Source organism: Anguilla anguilla, chromosome 11, assembly GCF_013347855.1.
Source record: "Anguilla anguilla isolate fAngAng1 chromosome 11, fAngAng1.pri, whole genome shotgun sequence".
In the NCBI taxonomy this organism is placed as follows: Eukaryota; Metazoa; Chordata; class Actinopteri; order Anguilliformes; family Anguillidae; genus Anguilla; species Anguilla anguilla.
This window is the reverse complement of record NC_049211.1, coordinates 15,417-37,039: the sequence shown is the minus strand read 5'-3', so window position 1 is coordinate 37,039 and position 21,623 is coordinate 15,417. Positions and strand designations below refer to the sequence as shown.

The following is a 21,623-nucleotide window of genomic DNA, read 5'->3' as shown; positions in this document are numbered from 1 at the left end:
ACATTCACTGTCTTAGGTCAGTTAGGATCACAACTTTATTTTAAGAATGTGAAATTTAAGAATAATAGTAGAGAGAATGATTTATTTCAGCTTTCATTTCCTTCATCACATTCCCATTGGGTCAGAAGTTTACATACACTCTGTTAGTATTTGGTAGCATTGCCTTTAAATTGTTTAACTTGGGTCAAACGTTCTTTTGCATGTTTCCCATGTTTTAGTTTTCATTGAGTCCATCCGGGAACCTGGATTTTAATCTTTTGATCCATTGTCTCTCTTTTATCTGTCTTTCTCTTTTGGTCTAGTTGGGGTTATGAGCTAGGCTTCTGACTAAGATTGATTTTATCCCATGTCTCATGAAGTGTTTAACGAGATGTGTGTTAGATTTGTTTTGGTGTCTGATATTATATCTGTGTGCATTGAGACGGGTTTTGATTGTGTTTACTGTTTCCCCCACATATTGTTTTGCATTTGATGCATGTAATTAAACGCAGTCTTTCCAGTTTAAGGGGATATTTTGTGTTCTTTTGTAGTATTCTTTAGTCTTGTAGTTTTTTATGTTGGTTTTTTGTTTGGGGGGGCCAATTTGCTGCGTACCAGTAGGTCCTTCAGGTTTTTGTTCCTTCTATATGCTGAGATTATTTTTAAACTTTCTTTTAGTTTGGTTTTGTTTAAGATCTGTTCCAGATTATTTTTTAGTATTCTGTGTGCTCTGGAAGTGTATTTGTAAAATGTTGTGTTTAGCGGAATATTATTTTTTTGTTCTGATTGTGTCTGTAGTATTTTGTTGCCAATCTTGTTTTATTGATTTTAGAAAGGATTTTGTGTAACCTCTTTTCTGTAGTGCTTGGAAAAGCGACTGGATAGCAGCTTGGCAGTTCGTATTTCTTGTGCAAATCCTTTTGAATCGGATTAATTGTGATTTTACAATCCCTTTGAAAGTGTGTTTTGGGTGAAAGCTCCCTTTATGTAGAAGTGCATGTGTGTCCGTTGGTTTAAAAAATACTTTGACATCTAGTTTTTTAGTTCTATTAAAATTTGGACCCTTACGTACGTAGTTGTATCCAGGAAGTTGACTTCTGTGTTGTGTAATGTGTATTTGACCTTGATTGAGTTGTGGTGGGTATTCATGACCTCTATGAATTGTTTAAATTGTAATTCCGTGTGTGGCCATGTGCCCCAAATATCGTCCAAATATCTGTAATAATGTGTAGGTGTGACGTCGCATTTAGGGAACAGAGTTTCTTCCCAGTCTGCCATGTAAATGTTTGCATAAGCCGGTGCAAATATTTTGCCCATTGCTGTACCTTTTGTTTGTAAATAAAATTGACCATTAAATTCAAAGTCGTTTTTAGAAAGACTTAATTTTAGTAGTTCCAGTAGTGTATTGTCTGGTCTGTTTTCATTCTGGTATTTGTTGAAAGATTTTTTAATTGTTAGTAGTCCCTTGTCAGTTTCTATATTGGTGTAAAGATTGTTTATATCAATAGTAAATAACAAGGTTGAGGGTTGTATTGTGATATTTTTGATCTTATTTATAAAATCATATGTGTCTTTTAAATAACTAGCATGTTTTGTGGATAACGGGTTTAGCCAGAGATCCAAAAACTCTGCGATTCTATAGCTTTCGCTATTACAGTCAGATATTATTGGTCAGATACCCGGTGGTGTTTGGGGTGTTGGCCAGGTTTCTGGAGGTTTATGGATTTTTGGTAAGAGGTAGAAACGTCTGGAGCGTGGTGTGTCTTCCCCCTTAAGATATTGGGCCTGTTTTTGATTTATGAATCTCTTATGTGCTAGTTCGGCTATTTTTTTATGTATGAGGGGGATAGAATTCATGTATATTGGTTGATCCAATTTTTGATAGAACTCAGGGTCATTTAGTTGTCTAAGTGCCTTTGCTACATAGGCTGTTCGATCCATTATTACTGTGGCACTCCCTTTGTCCGCTGGTTTTATGATTATACTTGTATTGTTATTAGGGATTTTAAGGCAGTTGTTTCTGATTCTATAAAATTTGTTTTTTCTGGGTGGAGTGAAATGGATATATTTTCTATTGTTTTTTTGTCTGTTTCAATTAAGGTTTGTATGATTTTGGGTATTTGTTGGGGTAATGGTTCCCAAATTGAGGGAGGCATAAAAGGTGTTATTGTTGTTTCTTCTTTTGGTGATGGGGTAAAATATGCCGCTAATTTTAGTTTCCGGTGGTACTTTGTGATATCTGATAATAATTCAGTTTTTTTATTGTGTTATGGTTCCCTGCCCTTGTGCCCTAGTGGCTGCTTGTGGTGTTGTAACATTTGTTTTGATTGTCCTCCTAATAGGAAATTGGTGTCACCTGGAAGGGGTCCTACTTAAGGGGCCCTCTGGCTGATGCTCTCTCTCTCTCTCTCCATTCAGAGGACAACCTGCAGTCTGGCTACACTGCGCATTTATTTTCTTTTGTAGCATTCTTTAATTAAAAATATTTTTGAATTGTGACTATTTTGTGTGATCTTGTTTATGTTGCGACTGGCCAGGGGCCGATCATAACAAGGACGGAGTGTAGCACAGTGGGTAGGGAACTAGACTTGTAACCGAAAGGTCGCAGGTTCGATTCCCGGGTAGGACACTGCCGTTGTACCCTTGAGCAAGGTACTTAACCGAAATTGCTTCAGTATATATCCAGCTGTATAAATGGATACAATGTAAAATGCTATGTAAAAGTTGTGTAAGTCGCTCTGGATAAGAGCGTCTGCTAAATGCCTGTAATGTAATGTAATGTAATATAACAATTGTGATTTATTTGCCATGTAGGGAGAAACGAAAGACCTTTCTGTAGGATGTCCATTTGTGTTGCGGAAAGGGTGAAGTTATTTGAAAGGTTGACAACTGATGTGTGCCATATCTTTGAAGACTTGGGGTTCTTTAGTCTTTTAGTTTAAATTGTTAAGCTAATGTGTTAGCATTGCCCTTCCTGTTTGTGGTGTCCAATGGATTCCATCATCTGTGGTATGGAATTCTGGATCCGGTAGTCTGGGGATGTGTTTTCCTGTTTGTTTGATTGTTTCAATAAGTGTTTTAATGTTGTTGTGGATGTCTAAGGGTAGTTTGTGGTTAAAATTTATTATCGGGATGTGTACTGTTGCATTGGGAAAGGTAGATTCCGCTGCCTCAAGCATTAGGTTTAGTTGTTTTTTTAGTCCTGGATTGTGTTGTGAGCGATTGTTTATGCCAAAGGAAAGGATTACTTTCAGTGTTTCTGCTTTGGTTGCTGTTTTATATTTGAGAAGGTGGTAGGCATGAGCTATCTGTGCTCCCAGGTAGCTGTCCATTTGTACTCTGTGATCCCAGATTTTGGGTATTTTACAGAGGTCAGAGTCTCCGAGAATCATAATTGGTTTTTTGGGTTTTAGATACCAATTGCGGTATTTGTCCCCCCTATGTTCATGTCTGCTAAGGCATAATGTTTCTTCTGTAGTTGGAGTCTTGCTGGATCCCTTAGGGTGATTGTTCCCTAGGGATTGGTTTGTGGTGTTTTCTGTTTCTGGTTGTGTTGGTGTCTGCCCCGTGGGTTCCTTTGTGGAATTTCTTGGGCTGGTGGCTGTTGAGGGCATGTTTGTGTGTGGTGGTTTTGGGTTAGTGTTTGTTTCCACCATTTTTCCAGTTTTTTCTGTCAAGGTTTGTTCTTTGTGGTTTTTTCTACATTTGTATGGGACTGGAGAGTTGGACCTGGATGTTTGTGGGGGTTCATTCTTTGATGAGCCATTACGGTCCTTACCTTACGGTCACTGGCTCCCAACTCCCCACCCCTCAACCTGTACTCTCCCCCTCCCTCACCATTTCCCCTTGTTTCTCCGACTTCTCTCCCCTCACCGATTCTGAGGTTTCACAACTCCTACTTTCCCATCGCCCCACAACCTGTGCCCTTGACCCCATTCCCTCACCACTCCTCCAGGCAATCTCACCCGAGATTCTCCCATTCATCACCTCCCTGGTTAACTCCTCCCTGACATCCGGCTGCTTCCCGTCAACCTTCAAGAAGGCCCTCATCTCCCCCCCTCCTGAAAAAGACCACACTAGACCCCTCCATCATTGGGAACTACAGACCGGTATCTCTCCTTCCATTTCTGTCAAAAACCATTGAACGTGCTGCATCAAATCAACTCTCTGTGTTTCTTTCACAGAATGAGCTCCTCGATCCCCATCAGTCTGGATTCAGACCAGGCCACTCGACAGAGACCGCACTCCTCTCTGTCAACGAAGCTCTCCACGCAGCCCGAGCAGCCTCCCTCTCCTCCGTCTTATTACTTCTGGACCTATCGGCAGCCTTCGACACAGTCGACCACCCCACCCTCCTGTCCTCCCTATCTGCAATGGGGATCTGTGGCACAGTCCTCAATTGGATTGAGTCTTACCTCTCAGATCGCTCCTTCCAGGTAGCCTGGGCTGGTAAAGTATCTGCGCCACACCCCCTCATCACCGGAGTCCCACAGGGCTCGGTCCTTGGTCCTCTCCTCTTCTCTCTCTACACCCAGTCCCTTGGCCCGGTCATCACAGCTCATGGTATGTCTTACCATTGCTATGCTGATGACACACAACTGTTTCTCTCCTTCCCACCCTCTGACACACAGGTCTCAGCCCGCATCACTGCCTGCCTGAGTGATATTCAGAGCTGGATGGTCCGCCACCATCTCAAGCTCAATCCAGGTAAGACAGAGCTCATTTATATTCCGGCTCTTAACTCCCCTCTCTCTGATCTCTCTATCTCCCTAGGTAATACCATCCTCACACCATCACCCTCAACTAGAAACCTTGGCGTGGTGATGGACAACAGACTGTCCCTCACCGAGCACATTTCAGCAGTGACACGTTCATGCAGGTTCTTCCTGTATAACATCCGGAGGATCCGCCCCTTCCTCACAACTTACTCGACCCAACTCCTCGTCCAGGCAGTGGTCCTGTCCCGCCTGGACTACTGTAACTCCCTGCTTGCTGGCCTCCCAGCATCATCTATCAGACCCCTGCAACTCATCCAGAACGCAGCAGCGCGTCTGGTCTTCAACCTCCCCAGACATTCCCACGTTACCCCCCTGCTCACCACCCTCCACTGGCTCCCCGTGATGGCTCGCATCAAATTTAAAACATTAGTGCTTGCCTTCAAAGCAGCCAGGGGGTCAGCCCCTCCCTATCTACGTCAACTCATCAGACCCTACACCCCAGCTAGACCTCTCCGTTCTGCTGCCACATGTCGCCTGGTCCCTGCCCCGGCTCGCACCAGCACCCGGTCACGCCTCCTGTCTGTTCTAGCCCCACGGTGGTGGAATGACCTTCCTGTGCAAGTCAGAACAGCAGAGACCCTGGCCGTCTTCAAACGTAGACTGAAGACTCACCTCTTCAAGCTACATCTCACCTCATCACCCCCCACTACCCTCTAACATTTTTTTTTCTAAAAAAAAAAAAAAAAAAAAAAAAATAAAATAAAATAAATAGGGTGTACAATTCACACTTTTTTGCAAAGTTATACCTATTGTAGCTCTCTTGCAGGAATGTTGTAAAGCGCTTGTCTCTGAGTTTTGTAATGCACTTGTTGTAAGTCGCTCTGGATAAGAGCGTCTGCTAAGAACCTATAATGTAATGTAATGTAATGATGATATCTCGGCAGTGTATTCTTTTGGTTTGGGTGTGTTCCTCAAGATTTTTTGGTCTTGCTCCATGTTCCCTGGAAGTTCTCCTATTAGTTTTGTGACTATTTCCGTAGTCTCTTGTATAGTAGTTTCTTGAAGTCGTTTAAGGTTCCTTCTGGCCCATCTGATTGCCACCTGCCAGGCTGGTTTCCAAGTGTTTGTGGCTGTAATTTTGATGATTGTGCCTAGGTTTTGGATAGATTCCGTCCAGTGGTTTTCTAGAATGTTTAGGCTGTTGTCAAGCCATTTTCTAGCATTACCAAATGGTATGAGTTCTGTGGTTGCAGTTGGAATTGCTGCTTTGACACTTTTCTAGTTTTTCTGTTGTTCTTCTTAGATGTTCGGGTTCTCTGTTGTCTGAATTCTGTAACTTTGACAGATGGTGGTGTGCCTTTATGAATTGATGCATAACACGGATTCGTTTTTTGAACTCCTGATTTCCTTCTTCCGTCATTTTTGCAGTTTGTTGTTCCTTTTATCTGTAAGTATAAAGATATAGGAATGTTATCAATTCATTCTTTTCTTATATTTCCAGTTTGAATCCTAAGGAAGATGAGTGAGGGTGAGTATTTCCATCAGAAAATATTCTTTATATTTAACTTGACAGAAAACTTACCTCTTCCTTCCAGTGGTTATCCTCTGGATGATTAGTGCCCGACATACTACTATTTGTTTATATCACTAGAAGGTGACCAGTTATTGGTGTGATTTTTGTCCAATGTTCTTTAAAGATAAACGTTTGATTATTGGTTTAAAAATGTCGGTTTAAATAGGTTATTTTAATTATTGGTTTAATAGATAATTTATGGGATATCATCCTCGAGCCCTTGTGATTATAGAGAGTGTGCTACATCCGATGGCTGTGGCTGGGTTAGGGTGTAGAATATTACAATGGCTCCCCCCATCACAGTACATAGACTGCGTTGTTGGTCGGGTTAGGGGTTAGGGTTAGGGCGTAGAATATTACAATGGCTCCCCCCATCACAGTACATAGACTGCGTGGTTGGTCGGGGGAGACCAAGGGCATGCACGGGCCTACGCCTGTCGAGCACAACTCTCAATCGTGGCTATAATCCGGGATGAAGGTTTGCTAATTTAACGGGAGTATGTTCTGGTGAGCAAAAGGAGTCTTTCACAGCGAGATTGCGCTGCTACTTTCCGTTGTCCCTGGACAATATACTCGACCAGTCCACATCCATGCTACCATGTACACGATTTTATGTTTTAACGAGAGGGTGATTATGGTGAGCACAATAGGAATCATGAGTCGCGAGATTGCGTCGGCCACGTTCCAGATGTCCAAATAGTTCCCCCAACGAACGCACAAGCCGGCGAAAGACTGATCGAACGAACGAGCGGCCGGGCGATTGCACGAACGCATGGTCAATCTGGCAACCAGACGAACGCTCTCAAAAGCTCGGACCGACGAACGAACGAACAGACAATCGAACAGCCGAGCAATCGAATGGAAGTAGGCGAACGGCCAAAAGCACAGACAACCGATCGACCGAACAGGCGGGCAATTGGACGGGTGAATGGCCGAACATGCGACCAGACAAACCGACTCAAAGACACGAACTGACGGACGAAAGGACGAACGGCAGACCGGACGAAAGGACGAACGGCAGACCGGACGATAAGACACCCGACTGGACACTGCACTCCACCAGTCAACCTCTATGCTACCATAAATATTATGGTTTGATTAACCATTTAACGGGAGGATGAACATAGGGAGAGTAAAGAGAATGAGCAGCGAGATTGCGCTGGTCACGCTAGATGCCTGTCTGGGCATCATACTCACCCGTTCAACCTCCATGCTACAGCCTAAGTAGTTGGAGGGCGAGCGGGTGAAAATGTTTTTTCATTAACTTTATGAAATAGATTTTCTAAACCGTTTATATTAATTTGCTAAATTACTGATAAATACTTCGTTAAATATCATGGTTTAATTATCCATTTAACGGGAGGATGAACATGGACAGAGTAAACAGCGAATGATCACCGCGAGATTGCGCTGGTCATTCTTAATGCCTGACTGGGCATTGTACTCACATGTTCAACTTCCATACTACAGTCTATGGAGTTGGAGGGCGAGCGGGTAGGGGGTTTGTTCTCTGTTAATTATTAAAAACGATTTTATTAGCATTAAATTATTGGTTTATTATATTATTTGTAAGTTTATTGTTTATAAAAAACTGTTAAATTCTATGGTTTAATTAATCATTAAACGGGAGGATGAGCATGAGCTGAGTAAACAGCGAATGATTACCGCAAGATTGCGCTGGTCATTCTCAATGCCTGACTGGGCATTGTACTCACATGTTCAATCTCCATACTACAATCTATGGAATTGGAGGGCGAGCGGGCAGGGGGTTTATTTTGACTATTCAAACGGTTTTTTAAGCTTAAATAATTGATTTGTTATATTATGTATAAGGTTAGGGTTAGGGTAAAGGTAAGGGTTAGGGCCAGGGTTGGAGTTAGGGTTAAGGTTAGGGTTATGGCTAGGGTTAGGGTTAGAGCAAGGGTTAGGGCCAGGGTTGGAGTTAGGGTTAAGGTTAGGGTTATGGCTAGGGTTAGGGTTAGAGCAAGGGTTAGGGCCAGGGTTGGAGTTAGGGTTAAGGTTAGGGTTATGGCTAGGGTTAGGGTTAGAGCAAGGGATAGGGCCAGGGTTGGAGTTAGGGTTATGGCTAGAGCAAGAGCAAGAGCAAGAGCAAGGGCTAGGGCTAGGGCTAGGGCTAGGGCTAGGGCTAGGGTTAGGGTTGGAGCTAGGGTTGGGGCTAGGGTTCGAGGAGTTAGGGTAAGAGATCCAGTTACTTATTATGGTTGTGTTAATGTTTGTTGATGTTAAGATAGTTTTTTATGCAAAATCAAAAAAAAAAAAAAAAAAAAAAAAATTTTTTTTAAAGGAATTTAGGACACATCATCAGTAAGGTACCTCAGGTTCATCAGGTGTTTCGGCCTTTAAACCCTATACACCCTCCTCCGAGGCGGCCAGCCGGGGTTGATCAAATCCCGACTTGTGTCCCATGCCCAATTGTGTTAGGGTCCTAGATTTAGGCAAAGATATTTTTGGTTTCACTATTACAGATAATTTATTAGTCTTTTGTACTATTTCCTTAAATGTTTTTCATTAACTGTTAAGTTTAAGAATTTTGTTGTTTCCTATAAGAAAAAGTATTTTAAAATTCTTATCAAAAAGCTAAAAACAATTATTTTTTAGTTTCTATTCGAACTCGACAATTAAGGGGGATGAAAATTTTATTAATTTAAAAAGTCTAAATTGAATTTGGTTGGTCAGATTCGCGTGTGTAGTGCAAAATGGTCTGGTGTGTGGGTGGTGCTAGTCACTGATAGAAAATTGGGCACCATTTAAGGTCTGTGGCCCCAGACCACCACACCCTGTGTGCTGTCCAAGTGGACCCAGGGGGGCTGGATACTTACCTTGCTAGACCCAAGTGGTTTTTGTTAACACCGCTAGGTAGCCCAACCACCCGAGTCAAGCCTGAGAAGGGTCTACATCTTGGGGCCTGCTCCAGTCCACCCCAGATCAGATACGAGCGATATGTACCAGTCTGGGTTAACCTAGAGATGGGGGCGATTAGGGAATTAAAACAAAACAATCAGTGGGTAAAGTGACAACGGTATGAACTGGGAATTATAATTGGGGCCCCGCCAGGAATAGGCTGTGGCTGCGGCTGCATAGCTACTAGGACAGGGATCGAGAGCCCATGCAGTCATGGGGGGGGGACAACAATACCCACCTATCAAGAGCCAGCCGATGTAAAGTGGGGTCTCAGCTAATTGACAGGACCTTGTTGCTCTTACTAGCTGGAAGCGGGCCAGAGCATATTACTTCCCGACATATCTTTTTAGCCACTGCACACAATGATTGTTGAGGTGGACAAGATGTGGAAATTATTCTTTTGTGCTGAATTAAATGGCTGGGGTAAAAATGTAGTCTCCATGGGGCACCCGGTAAGAATGCATTAAAATTCCGTCTCTTCAATAAAGTTGAATACAACCTGCTTCCTTTGTCCTCAGAGATGGTATGTGTGTGTGGTTCTATAAACATACAAAACAATGGCATTACATCAATCAAAAATGTACTATAATAATAATGCTCCATTACCAGAATTACTATTAACATACATAAAGGGAATGTTACATGTCATTCACACATTTAATTAACAGTGAACTCCAATATTACACACAAGCAATATGAAGCTCTGAAACTAACCAGTACAATGGATCACAATTATCAGCGAGTAACACTCTCAGTTTAAGATAATAATCAGAGTAACTGACAACAATGAATAAACGTAACGTATAAACGCGAACTTATATTCGAATCATTAGTCTAGAATAGAAGTAAACTCACATACTGATGCACGCACACGGGTCTCTGACTGACGCTGTGCAATATTTCACCGAGAACAGCAATATTTCTAATATTCAACAATGGATGCTGCAGATTCTGAACTTCGCTTCTCCTAACTTTTCCTGAACTGTGCATCTGATTGTGTCGTCGCTACTACTTCGCGTTTCAGGTAAGCGTATCTTTACTTAATTTGTTCCTGCTGTTGTTAGTTAGAGAACATAGTTGTGCGTTAGTTCAGATAGTCTCTCTTTAATTTGTCTCGGCTGTTGCCAGTTAGAGAACATAGTTGTGCGTTAGTTCAGATAATCGCTCGTTAATTTGTCTCAGTTGTTGCTAGTTAGAGAACATAATTGCGCTTTAGTTGAACAGTGTATGCAGTCACGTGATACTGCTAAATAGCCCTGTATTGTCTTGCTAATAGCAAGAATTTGAGAGGCGTACGCAGTCTGGTCGTCAGTTTGTCATGTGTTTAATCCTGATTCCCTTGTGTGCATTGCCTCGCTCCAGACGGGCCATCTACCGTAGGCGCAACATATCTAACCTGGTCTACCCACCCCTGTCCACATCTCAGGAACTCACTGTTGTGGGTGGACTATGGAACTGTCAGTCAGCTGTCCCGAAAGCTGACTTCATTACTGCCTTTTATGTCTATATGTGTGATATGTTGTTTTTATCTGCTGCTGTAACACCCAAATTTCCCCACCTGGGGATTAATAAAGTCTATCTTATCTTAGCCGAAACAAAGTCTCTTGACTTCCTGGCTCCCAGAGTAACCACAATTGCAGTAGGAGAATTTTAACGGATTGTTAATTTTTCTTAATTGTGCATTTGTTGGTCTGAGGGATTACTTATCCTGACAAGAAAAGGCTGTAGATGCCATGACGAAAAAGCCAGATATTCACATAAAAATGAACAGTTTGTTAGAATTCCGGTATTGCATTTTAGCTTTGGAAACAACGTGCCAAACCGGACAGGATAGAGTTTGAAAAGCACTGGCCTGCAACATCAGTAGCAAGCAATCACTGCATTCTTAATTCAACATCAATCCCCACATTACCACTGAAACAAGCAGAGAAACACTTTGCAGGTTCATAAAGACAGAACATCGATTACAGCAGGGCGAAGCACGATTAAATCATTTTTTTTCTGCCAAAGTAATGTGCACTCTGAGGATCGACCCAGATCTGACACGTCAGGTGCTATCATAGAGAAAAAAAAAGCAAACTAACAGAAAAGTAAATCAGGAATGTTAAGTCTACCTTTAGTAAAAGGCTGGTTGGAAAAGAAAAAGCAAGCAGAGTAAAAGACCAGTACAAACAGTGAGCCTGAAGCTGATTTAGGTCATTTTCTTTTTTATTGTATATAAAAGTGAAGACAGCATTTTTAGCAGTAAGACTTCTGGTAGCGAGGGCGGGCTCCGGGTCCAGCAAACTCGTTGGACCGGGAGCGGCGGGAGTCGGCCACCAACAAGGTCCCGCAATACCGGATCAGGATGTCTTCGATCTCCTTCTTAGAGGTTTCAACCACATCTGGAAACAGACGACAGCAAGTCAGCAAACCAGCTGTAACCAGGGAGCCCCATCTCCTGACTCTGTAACCAGGGAAGCCCATCTCCTAACTGTCAAACCAGGGAAGCCCATCTCCTGACTGTCAACCAGGGAGGCCCATCTCCTGACCGTCAAACCAGGGAGGTATCAGGCAACATTCCATGCCTCTTGTGTAAACCTTCAGCATGAAAATATTGAAGTATTTTAAAGGCCGAGCAATAGAAATTTTCTCTTTGAAGCTCTCACAGGCATAAGCGAACATGAAAAACACAGACAGATACAGAATGACAAAAAATGAGGGCGGCTCACATTTCTGGTAGCGTGCCACAAGAGATCTGGAGACGGCCTGGCGGATTGCTGGAGAGAGAGAGAGAGAGAGAGAGAGAGAGAGAGAGAGTGGAAATTGTGATCTCAGGGGTCACATCTCTCCTGCATCCTGTCAACAATCAGGCTGTTAACAATCATTCTGATTATCAACACATTCTATAAAGCAATAACTGTGACAGACACCTACAATACAATATAAAGCTTGCAACACCCACACCCTGGACCACATTGACAAAGTTCTCCTAGGCGGCAAGATTCTTCTTTAAAATGGTGCATATGACATGTTGATTGAGTGAAATTGTAGCTGTGTGCAACAGACTCCTTCTGAATGCGTGCATTACTGGAAAGTACACAGACTGTCACGCTCTCACGCCGACCTCCCTGACAGTCTGTCTTTATTGGACACCGAATAAATAAAATAACAGATGCCATGAAAAGTCTCGTTAGCGTTATGTCTGTATTACTTAGGTGAACACATCTTACACATCCATGATACTTTTGGCGTAGCAAATAACGTTAGGTAGCTACCTAGTAAGTGTTATGCATAAGAGTGGCTAACAACAAGACTAAGGTGGTCATAAAATTTTTCCCGACCGTGAAGAACGCCTTACTCGTTTACATTTTGAATAGATGTGGCTAGACTGGCTAAATCTATCGTCGTTTCCGTGGCAGCACTGTCGACACAAGCAATATCGGAAGGGAATTTTGTTTTGACTATGTAGTTAAGCAAAAACTTGAACGACAGCTAAGGCTGATATATAACGGCGGTTAAGAAAGCATGTTACAATGTTGTAGGTAGAGAATTAACAGTAGATGAAGCACACAGCATTACGCAACGTTAGACAGATAGTTAATGTTAGCGACCATGTACAACGGAGGCTAGTATTTGAGGTTAATTAGCATTAGCTAGTGAGTCAGTTAAGAGTTGTTTTCTTACCTTGGTAGTTGCAAATATACACATGGCATGTAATGAATAGCCTTTCTCCAATTTGCCGGTTGAGTCTTTAGTCGTTGTGAAAATCCTATGAACGCGAGTGATGTTTATCTTTGGGAGCTTCTATTGACAGCGGGTGTAGAAGGTCGCCATTGCTAAACCGGGAAGAACCGAGCAGTACTAATTACGGGAGCTAGCCTGGAGCTATGAGGCTAAGGGCACGTCATCGTTGATGATCCTTGATAGTTTACCAAGCAAGCATTGTAATCGGTGGCACGGTGGCTCAGTGGGTAGCGCTGTCGCCTCACAGTATGAAGGTCGTGATATCGAATCTCGGCTCTGTGCGGAGTTTGCATGTTCTCCCCGTGTCCACCTAGGTTTCCCCAATCCCAAAAACATGCATACAGGTTAATCGGAGATACTAAATCGGCCACGGTTGTGAGTTAGAGGCAGGAATACACTTTGAGTGTATTCCTGCCCCTCGCTCAGAACCAGCTGGGGTAGTCCCCCCCCAGCCATCTTGCTCAGGTACGGTCGTTTTTTGAAATAGATCCATAATAGACATAGTCTAGATCCGTGTTTATTGTGTATCTATGAGGTGTTTGCCATACTTCCCAGCGAACGCGAGACGATATGTTTATTGCGTTGACTTATTAACCGGCTACAATATTGCAAAGGAATGTGGATTGAACGGGAGCTCTTGTGCGTTTACCGGCCGGCCTGTGTTGTTCTTTAATACCACGGACAGGTTTGCTAATGATATTTGACGCATTGCATAGCTATGTCATGGTGCTGCACTAAGAAAGTGACAGCCTGGTGAACCTCCGGTTGAAGGATTGAATCCCGCCTCGCACTCAGGCAGATAATTTCCTCTTTTACACTAAGGTTTTCTTACGCTTATATTTGCTTTAGAAAAACTCACTGACGGCCACCCATATGCATTTCATGACGGCAAACGTATTCCTTTTATTAAAAAGTTACCAGTTCACCACTCTGCCATTTCCACTAACTACATTTCTTCGCTTGGCTACCGTACAAAACCTTATCGGCAAACGCCACGTTTCTACATTTATGTCACCTCGCCCTGTTCTCTATCTATCTGTACGTTGTGCAACTCCCCATTAAAACATTACATTTAAAATCAAGTTTCACCCAAAAGTATAGCTACTAGTGCTGAACATGAGAAAAACACAACATCTCTCCGCGCCGGCCAGCCGTGTATAGGTGTAACGCCGTCCCACGGAAACTATGGTTCGAATCCGCCCGTGGGCAAATAAATAATCGTTCATAATCGTTCATAATTGATTTGTTCTTCACAGAAGTGTCTCAGATAACGCTTCTTCTTTTTTTAGGTTTGATATTAACATGATATTTGTTCTCCACCTCCATTTTATTATGGAGAGGATCAGGAAATCTTTTCTGCCGAATCAATACATATAAAGTTATCAAAGTAATTACATCAGATCAATTATTGCAACAGTACAAATAGGATTACAACATTACATGATACAATTCTTAATAAACACAACAACAGCCAAGTATAAATGTAAAGCTATATTTGTATTTTCGTTCGTAACAGTATTAGCAGGGTTGATATGCACAAGCATGATGATTGGGGCTGGGACTGGAGCAGGTGGATTTACCAAGGCTGCAAGGTGACAACAAGGTGCACACATGGTGTTAAGAGAAGCACTGGCATTGGTCTGCTTTTGCCAAGTACTTCATGGGCCACTTCTGAAGCAGAAATTATATTTTTATATACAGTGAGCTCCATAACGTTAGGGACAAAGCCGTATTTTCTTTACATGATTCTGTACTTCATAATTTTAGATTTGTAATCAAACAATTCACATGTGGTTAAAGTGCAGCTATCAGCTCTCAGCTCTTATGAAAGGTTATTTTAATACATTTTGATTTCACCCTGTAGAAATGACAGCACTCTCTATGTGTACATACAACCCCAATTCCAAAAAAGCAGAGACAGTATGGAAAATGCTAATAAAAACAAAAAGGTGTGATAATGTTAAATATTGTACATTTTATTTACCCTGTACTATATTTAAAACACTACAACAGCACATTATTTGACGTTTTACCTTGTGAATTTAATAGTTTTTTGAAAATATACACTAATTTCAAATCTGTTGACTGCAACACGCTCCAAAAAAGTTGGGACAGTCGAGTGTTTACCACTATGTAACATCACCATTTCTTTTAATAATGCTTATTAAATTTGGGCAATATTTTTCAAGTCAAAGTTTAAAAATTACTGCTTTCTGTTTTATTTGCATTTCATTTACCGTCTCAACTTTTTTAGAATTGGGGATGTACGTACATATTTTCAGGGTGCCATAATGTTCAGGACAAATGGATTCACATGCGTTTCTGATTAGTCAGGTGTGTTCAATTGCTTCTTCAGTACAATTATAAGGGATGCCAATGGAAGGAAGCCATTATGAGACTGGCATATATATATAAAAACAGTCAGAGACATAGGCCAAACCTTAAGCTTACCAAAGTCAACTGCTTGGAACATCATTAAGAACGAGAGCACTGGTGAGCTCAGTAATCATAAAGGGCCTGGTAGGCCAAGGTGGACCTATACAGTTGATGACCAAAGAATTCTCGCTATAATGAAATAACATTAACTCTAAAACAGAGACCTGGACAGTAAAATTTGGGGAGGGTTTATATTTTCATGGGAACTGTACATCATGATGCTGTATAAATGGTAGGTTCTTTATGCCCTTGACCTTATGTTTTGCCATTTTGATACACAGCCTTGTGTAGCTCTATCACCCAGTATTATCAAATTCTCAACATGAAAATTATTATTGTTATTATAATGATTTTCCACTGATCTCCCTTTTTTGTGCGTTGTCAATCCAGGGGATAGGGTGGGAGGGGTAGTTAATATGAATTGCATTACACAAATTCTGTATTGTCTGAAGGTGGAGGCAGCAATATTTGTACTGTGTCCTGTTCTATATTGAATAGTTAAACTGACTAATAATAATAATAATAATAATAATAATAATAATGGTAAGTATAGAAACATATAGATAGGAAAGAGTTTGTTAAGATGGCTGCATGACAGTACTGACAATGAACAATTAGAGATGGCATTACTTATTGCCTTGACAGCAATAGTGTAATAAGTAATAATAATTTTTTTTTAAATGTATGTCCAGACCGTGACGTGTTACACGAGGCACATGTAAAGGGGGCAATACCATTAATGATGATGATACCAGCAATAATATAGCGAGGGGGAAATTAAACATATTGTAAATTAAACCCTAATATGATTGCAGGGCCACGGTAATAATAGCTGATGTATTGAGACACAAACGTGCACGTATACACATGTCCCATTTACCTGCAGCATTCTCACATGAAAGTGTTATTATGTACGGACAAGCCAACAAACGGGACGTGAAAACCAATAATGAAATCAAATAGGAAAAATGAAACTACTGGTCTTAAAGCTGAAATTATGACAGAATACCTCGATGACATCAATATAAAACAGGAACCTGTTCGTAATAAAATTATTAAGACTTACCGAAGCGTAGGTACCACAAAATAACCGCAAAACGCCTTATTTAATATTCGAATTTATTTGTCTATACGCTGTCATTAATTCATTCAGAGAATGAATGGGGAAAGTTAAGGGCAGAGACGAAAATGGTCTTCCTGCATCCGGGACGGAACAGCGCCGCGAAAAAATACGTGCGGCCGAAAATATATTACATCCGTAGTGTTAAGAACTACCGTTGAGAACGAACGGTAAAAGTTAAGGGAAGTTAAGCTTAACTATCCACGGCTCGGGCCGCGGCATACCAATTACAAACTTATAGCGACTGTTATATATACCGCTCGATAAGGATTAAAAGCTCGCTCATGGTTAGATTAGGCCTACTCCATTAACTTGGCACTATGCTCCGTGATCATGTCAACCTTCACCTACATGCCCATCCTGCTGAAAACATATTGTTTCAACGACGCAATTTGATCATTTCGTCCTAATTTCTCTCACACTGTTGTTATTTCCTCATATGCAAAGCCTGCTGGGACATATGCGTCTACTCCTATTCTCCACAATCAAGTTTTCCGGTTGTAGCTTAGCAAAACAGCGAAGAGGATTCCCACCTGCAGATAAGCCTATGAAAATGGCTTATAAACCTTAGGAAGACTGAAAGTGCATCTCCAGGAAATAACAGACAACGGAGCAGGACAACAGGCTACAGAAATTGCGACCTAGGAAGCTTTAATTCTACGGGCTTGCTGATTGTTTTCTCTATCAAGGCTCGTTGGATGGCCGGCAAATCCGTGAGTACAACATATTTCACCTGCGTTTCTGTTGCGTTTAGACGCTTTGTGACAGCCACTGTTTGTATACATAAGATGTATTTGAAAGCAATGCTACCGAATATTTGCTGAATTCTTTCAAGTCACTTGGCCCTGTGTTTTGTAACAACGTGACTCACTGCAACAGAATAGCAGGTGAACTGAGGGTAACGGCTTGGTGCTTCGGTGCTAGCCAGCAAGCTAACAGAGACACTCATTCATGCTAAAGTTGGGTATACATAAGTGCGTTTGAACATGATTATTTACAAGACTACTGTACAAAATCCCACAGGCTATTTACAGTTAAGCAGCGCTCTGTAGGCCTACATGCAAACAGTTTGGCTATTTACAACAATAATATACATTTCATGCAATCCCCCCCACATTGCTTTGCAGCCCCGCTAGCTAGCTTGCTTAGTCTTTGTCAGGATCGCCACAATATTATTTGTGACTGTGAGGCTATGCTAACTACAAATATTGCACTTCGCTTAGCTGCGACGCTAGCTATGGCCTATGTGGAACGTTTGTGGAGCACGTTGTTAATGTAGATTTCTATCTTTCAATGCAAGTGGGAACAAGTTGTAGCGATCCATCGATGTAGTTATATCAGCCATTTGGCTCACGATCGCTGTGTTAATATGGATTCCTTACAATAGAAAAGACGTGTCATTTCATGCCATGCTCTACATGGCCGTACGTTCTTCATATGGGAATGATAAATTTATAAGTGGTCCTCTGCTGCCACCCTGTGGAATGTTTTATGAACTGCAGGTAAGCTGGCTTATTGCACTCTAGACGGCCAAACGGTCATCGCATGGGAACAATGCATTTGTAAGTGGTCCTCTGCTGCCACCCTGTGGAATGTTTCATGAACTGCAGGTGCGCTGGGTTAGGGTTTAGAAAGTTTGCATGACATTGTGAAACGGTAAGATTACAAAACACAGGGCCAATTGACTAGGAAAAAATGTAAATACTTTGAAATACATGTTATGTCATTTGTGTGAGGCAAGGTAGCCTATATTGTTTGTAGTACTGTAACATGGCGTCATTGTGATATCAGTAGTTTTGAGTAACTTGGCATTTTTGAATGTTGAGAACGTGTTTTTTATGAGATATCATGTGTTTTTGCAAAGAGTTTTATTATGGAAGTGAGAAATGTGTCCCCGTAAGAAACGGTTGTGGATTATGACTGTCGTTGTGTGAATGTGTATTGCCTGATGAATGTGTGCTGTTTAGCAGTTTATACATAAGGGTATACATAAGTGCGTTTGAACATGATTATTCACAAGACTACTGTACAAAATCCCACAGGCTATTTACAGTTAAGCAGCGCTATGTTGGCCTACATGCAAACAGTTTGGCTATTTACAACAATAATATACATTTCATGCAAACCCACCCCCCCCCCACATTGCTTTGCAGCCCCGCTAGCTAGCTAGCTAGCTAGCTAGCTTAGTCTTTGTCAGGATCGCCACAATATTATTTGTGACTGTGAGGCTATGCTAACTGGGTCATTCTACAGAAACGGTGGCATTTGGAATTGCAACATGTCTTGAAATGCATTTAATTTTACTTAATCAAAACTTATTGTACAATATTAATTAACCTCTTGCCTTTAACAATCCACAAAAATGAAAGCTTAATGTATTTTAATTATTTTTATACATTGACTCAAAGAATGCTTGTGCCATCTTTTTGTCATTGGTATTACTCATACCAAAAACAACATTAAAAGCTTATCAGAATAGTATTTCTCTATTCAATCTGCACATATACTCAAAGACATAGTAGGTTGATAATAATTTAAAGAAAAATGTTTTATTATTTATTTATTTATTTATTTCAATCAGGTATGTGTAAAGTTGTATTGTGTGACATGTTTTCATTTACGCCATCAGGTTTTTGCTATAATATCAACAATAACCGAAGGACAGTCTCAAAATGGAATGATACTATCCTTAAAATGCCAACTCATAAATAAAGCAACAATCAACAAACACAAAATTATTATAAAGTCAAAAACGGCCCCTTTAATATCAAATCAGCAAACAAACATGCAGTAACAGCAGTGACACATTATAACACCAATGACTTGGTATAGTCATCCACCTAGAAGCCTCCCAGTCTGCTGCCTTCCTAGCACTATTTCACTCCTTTGACCTCTCCCTACAACAATCTCCTCCAACCCACAAGGCAGGCAACCTCCTAGACCTGATCTTCCTGAGGACCTGCTCCAGCTCCAATCTTACGGTTACCCCCCTGCATACGTCTGACCATCATTCATCTCATTACATTACATTACATTATAGGCATTTAGCTGACGCTCTTATCCAGAGCGACTTACAACAGTGTAACCAAACTCAGGATCAAGTCCACTTAAGTCCATTGAACAAAATGCAGATAAAAAGCCTTCTCCCTCCCCCTCTCCCCACACCCTCCCTCTCCCCCTCCCATCCCCACTGTCATTGTCCGCCGTAACCTCCGCTCCCTATCAGCCTCTTCTCTTGCTCCCAGTGACTGCTTCCCTCCCCCCTCTTCAATCATTTTCCAAGCTCCCCACTAACTCTGCATCCTCCACCCTGACGTCATCTCTCTCCTCAACACTCGACTCCCTATGCCCCTTCGTCCCTAGGCCAGCACGTTCATCCCCTCTCAGTCCATGGATGTCTGACATCCTACGCACCTCCAGGGCCAGCCTCCGCGCTGCTGAGAGGAAGTGGGACAAATCCAGGGACCCATCTGACCTCTGAGCCTATCAGTCTCTCCTGACAGAGAAGAGTTGACGAGGGTTAGAAATGGAGTTATGAATTTTGGTTTGGTAGAATTTTGCCTTAGCGGCAGTGACAAAAGAAGAGAAGTCTATTTTCTCTTCTCTCCTCAGCGTGCCACCTCCTCCACCCCAGTCTTCCTTCACTGCAGATGACTTTGCAGCATTCTTTGAGGAAAAGATTGCAGACATCCGCAGCTCCTTTGCCCCCTCTGCGTCCTCTGCCCCCTCTGTGTCCTCCGCCCCGTTTCTCCACATTTTCTCTCCTCTCAGACGCTGAAGTCTCCCAGCTTCTGCTCACCCACCGCCCTACCACCTGCGCCCTCGACCCTATCCCCTCATCTCTCCTTCAAGCAATCACACCAGACATCCTCCCTTTTGTGGCCTCCCTCGTGAACTCATCCCTATCTTCTGGATGTTTCCCCTCATCCTTCAAGAAGGCCCACATCACCCCGCTGCTGAAGAAACCCACACTAGATCCTTCAGTCATTCAGAACTACCGCCCGGTATCTCTCCTCCCTTTCCTATCCAAAACACTGGAACGTGCTGCATCTAACCAGCTCTCTGCTTTCTTCTCTGAGAACAACCTGCTTGATCCCCACCAGTCTGGCTTCAGGCCTGGCCACTCGACTGAGACTGCACTCCTCTCGGTCAGTGAGTCACTCAATGCCGCACGAGCAGCCTCCCTCTCCTCCGTCCTGATTCTTCTAGACCTCTCCGCTGCATTTGACACTGTGGACCACTCTACCCTCCTGTCCTCCCTGGCAGCAACAGGGATCCGCGGCACAGTCCTTGACTGGATTGAGTCTTACCTCTCTGACCGCTCCTTCCAGGTTGCCTGGGCGGGTAAGGTATCACCACCCCGTCCCCTCACCACCGGAGTTCCCCAGGGCTCAGTCCTTGGTCCCCTTCTCTTCTCCATGTACACCAGATCCCTTGGCCCTGTAATATCTGCCCATGGCTTGTCCTATCATTCCTATGCCGACGACACGCAACTCTTTCTCTCCTTCTCCCCATGGGACACACAGGTCCCCGCCCGCATCTCCGCTTGCCTGAGGGACATACAGAGCTGGATGGACAATCACCACCTGAAGCTCAACCCGGGAAAGACAGAGCTAATCTTTATTCCTGCTCCAACCTCTCCCCTCCTCGACTTTTCCATTTGCTTAGGGGACACCGTAGTGACATCACCCTGCGCCAAGAATCTCGGAGTGATGATGGACAACAGGCTGTCCCTCTCCAACAACATTGCAGCAGTAACCTGGGCATGCAGATTTTTCCTATACAACATCCGCAGAATCCGCCCCTTTCTCACCACCTACTCAACCCAGCTCCTGGTCCAAGCAATGGTTCTATCCCGCCTGGACTACTGCAACTCTCTTCTGGCTGGACTACTGGCATCTGCCACCAGACCCCTGCAGCTCATTCAGAATGCTGCGGCTCGTCTGGTCTTCAACCTCCCCAGACACTCCCACGTAACTCCCCTGCTCACTACCCTCCACTGGCTGCCTGTTATAGCTGGCATCAAATTGAAAACATTGGTCCTAGCATACCAGGCAGTCAAGGGATCAGCCCCAGCATACCTTCAGAAGATATTCAAACCCTACATGCCAGCCAGATCCCTCCGTTCTGCTACCTCAGGACGCCTAGC

At 42.7% G+C, this 21,623-nt stretch overlaps 1 long non-coding RNA gene across 1 annotated transcript; it reads right to left on the bottom strand.

The window, feature by feature from the left end:
- Positions 1-11,378: 11,378 nt before the first annotated feature.
- On the bottom strand, positions 11,379-13,375 carry LOC118207529. Its single transcript, XR_004761396.1, has 4 exons — positions 12,859-13,375; positions 11,904-11,951; positions 11,667-11,772; positions 11,379-11,576 (listed from the first exon to the last, which is right to left on the bottom strand). It is a non-coding gene; the product is annotated as an uncharacterized LOC118207529 (long non-coding RNA).
- Between the last annotated feature and the right edge of the window lie 8,248 nt (positions 13,376-21,623).